Genomic DNA, 3,518 nt, shown 5'->3' on the forward strand with positions numbered 1-3,518 from the left:
CTTCTCATTCATGCCTTGCTTCATGCAAGCCCGATCTTAAAATAGCCCCTTTTTCCCAATTTTAGCAGTGGTGCCACAGTCACTGTGTGGAAACATATATCGCTGATGTGGCAAGCTGGATTCAATTAGTGACAAATACGCAAGTAGTGGTGCCAAATGTAGGTGCCTTGGCGAGCTGGTCAACTTTTCCTTCTGGCTTGACCTTGTCCGAGTGATGCTCGGCCCAACACGTCCACTTATCTCCCTCCCTCGCTACCTACGCTCTCCTGCATGCCATGCCTCCCCTCATTTCCTTTTTCTTTCCCACTTAATACCCTCCCCAAACTTTCCATTGGTCGGCCATTTGGTTCATCGGTTCTAGTTGGGCTCATGGGCGGCCATTCGGCCCCTTTAACTTTTGTGATTATGGGCAGTCGGCCCCTTCGTGCACCACATTTGGCATACATAGTAACCAAGGCAATGCCTCACATGACATCCTTCTCAAGCATCCCCTGTCAAGAAATCTTATCATGAGTTTTGTTGCTCGTATCAAGGTTTTGAATAGTGCCACATGCCCTCAATATGCAAGTATAGGTGAATGCATTTGCCAGAAGGTATCCCCTCTACATTCGGTTAAAACTACCTTGAGCTTCTTTGCCACAACCATATTGGGCATATCTTGCTTTCAATGTACTGCATAAGATGCTATACATTGTCGTCAACTTCAAGCATTAATTTCTTACAACTCCAAACTCCAATTGGAAATTTGTAAATCCCTTTATCCTTCACTCATCATATAGTCTCCATAAAAACCCTTTCTTAGCTATTGTAAAATTCCCAAATGGCACACCGATCAAGGTGATAGACCTGGAATGGAAGTGGCCCCTGGGAAACTTAAACATGTAATAACTTGGGAACTAGAACTCCGATTACTGATCTGAAAAGACCGATGCACTCCACAAAGTGAGCACTTCAGGCCCATGCATTCACTTCATCTCAAACCTCTTAGCTGCAGTTGCCCAATCCGGTACGTATCTGCAAACCATCTCGACTTCAAACTGCCATAACTTCCTTACCGTAGCTCCAATTGTCGAGCAGTAAAGACAAGCATGGAGAGCACGTCAAACACTACAAATTTAGCTTATAAAATCCCATTTTGACAGCATCACTGCATCTCGACTTGCAGGAGGCAACTTGATTTCTTGGCCCCAAACCCATATTTAATATACATTTCAATCATCCTGATGTCATCTGAGATCTCAACATAAGTCATAAGTTTAGCAAAACCTTGAAATTGCATGCATATTCTTGACTTTCTCCCCGTGCCTGACGACGGATCCTTCTTCTTCGAGGCACAAGATCTTTCATGATGGAAAGCATTGAGAAATGAGTGACACACCATTGCCCCTTTGAGCTTGCTTAGATAATCTAGTTGTGTGCTTGCAGCCGTTTGTGGCTCGCACACAATGTTTGGCAAGTTCCCAGCTTTCGACATGTGTGATAAAAGCGCACATCTTTGGTGCCATTGCTGGGGACTACCTTGCACGAAGCTTGAGGAGCACTCAATGCTACCTCATGAAGCCATTCACTTGTGTCATTTTTTATTTTTCGGGGTTGTGTTAGATCTGTTAAGTGACTGTAATGTGCAGGTTCTAGCAAGTTTTGTTAGATCTATTAGTAGCTACAATGTGCAGGTTTTTGTTAGATCTACTAAGTTTTTTAATGTGTAGGTGTTAGCAGGTCTGTTAGTTAGTGTAGTTCTATAATATGTAGTAGATAGTGAGAAGGTTGATGATTATGTTAGTGTGCAGTTTGCTGTGTTAGGCAGTGTGTGTGTGCCATGCTAATTAGTGTTAGTTAGTTAAGTTAGCTATAGGTAGCTTAGACAGAGTTGCCATGTGCAGTTGTGTGTGCGTGTTAGCTCAGCGTCCATGTGAAACATTATCCACAGAAAGTTTTTTTTGAAGAATTTTTCTGTAATAAATAAATAATAATAAGTTGAGAGTAAATTTGGGTTGCAAACACCCAAAAAACTAGGTGAGTAGCCTTCAATCACCAACACTTCTAGAGTGTTGAGGTCACATGCGCCTATGCTCTGGTCGTGTGCTAGAGGATGATCACATAGAGAGTGTCTCCATTTACACGGGCACCCATTATTCCTCCACCTTAGGCTCTAGGCCCTTAGCGGGAACCCAAGGTAGTACCACTCAGGACCCACATATTGTATCTAGTGACTCTTCCTCTGACTACGACATCATGGAAGGTTACCTGATGCCCAATTCCAAAAGTTTAAGCCAAGAAATGCATGCCATGGGTCTATGATCCAGGTCGAGTATGTTTAGCCGCTTGAAAGAGACTCTTTGTAGAGCACTCGCTCCAAACATGGAGCTAGCGATGTAAATGAAGGAGGTGGGGAAGTAAATTCACCATTCATGACCAATGTAGACCCCATGCTCTTAGAGAGTGTGCATGTGAATACTCCATTCACTGCACCCCCTGACTCTTCAGAGCTATTCCCCTCCGAGGTTATATTACCTGATGGTAGAAGAATTGCCAAAGTGCAAAAGGTTGAACGATATATCCTTGCAACTAGGGAAAAGGAAATCAAAATCTTACGCAAGGTAGAGCAATGGAGAGAGCTAAAGGCAAAGGCCCCTATGGCATCATCCATGCTAGTCAAGCAATCGAGTGCTCCTAAATTAGCAACCACTAAGGGTCAAACCATAGAGAGCCACATTGCATCCAGTTCAAAGGACACCCCTAGCACCTCAATTCTAGATGAAGCATTTCTAAATGAAAATTGGAAGTATGAACTACAAGCGGACTTTAACCGACCTATACAAAGTCACACCTATCACGTGGGTTGGTTAGATGTCCTACAATCCACATCGGGTGCTACTAGCTTAGAGGAGCAACAACAAAGAGTTTGTGATGTCATCCATAGGGTTATTGAGCTAGAGAGGTAAACAAAGGGATCCACATGCCTTCAACGGGTTTTATGCTATTCTTGGATACAGAGAAGGCTAAGCAACCAACCTCATCACAAATGGAGACTCCCTCGGTAAGCTTGATGGATCCTCCATATGTTGTTTTTCCACGGGTCTTAGTACAACCTGAGCCCACGAGCGATAGCTTTACCTTTCTAAGTTTAGCTCATCTTTCTCTTGATGACACCAAAGCTACTGTTAGGCACACATTGCCATAACAAACAACCAATGCAGTTAACATACATTACATATCAAACAGGAAGCAGGAAAATGCATACTTCAAACATCATACTGCAAAGAAGACATGTATGTAACATCAGAGATAAAGAGAAGATAGTGTGCCATTCATCATCATCATTCAGTAATACAACAGAAAAGCACAGAACCAATGCAGGAGAGAGAGAACTGCATCGACAGGAATGCCCATAACTGCCCCTCGTCCTGAGAATTCACGAGACACACAACTAACTTCCCCAAAATATAAAATACCCATGTTCACTTATCCCTAAGGTTCAAAGATAAAGGTTTTAGTTATAGTTTAAAAATAATAGC

Source organism: Adiantum capillus-veneris, chromosome 26 (assembly GCF_014529385.1).
Source record: "Adiantum capillus-veneris isolate H3 chromosome 26, ASM1452938v2, whole genome shotgun sequence".
In the NCBI taxonomy this organism is placed as follows: domain Eukaryota; kingdom Viridiplantae; phylum Streptophyta; class Polypodiopsida; order Polypodiales; family Pteridaceae; genus Adiantum; species Adiantum capillus-veneris.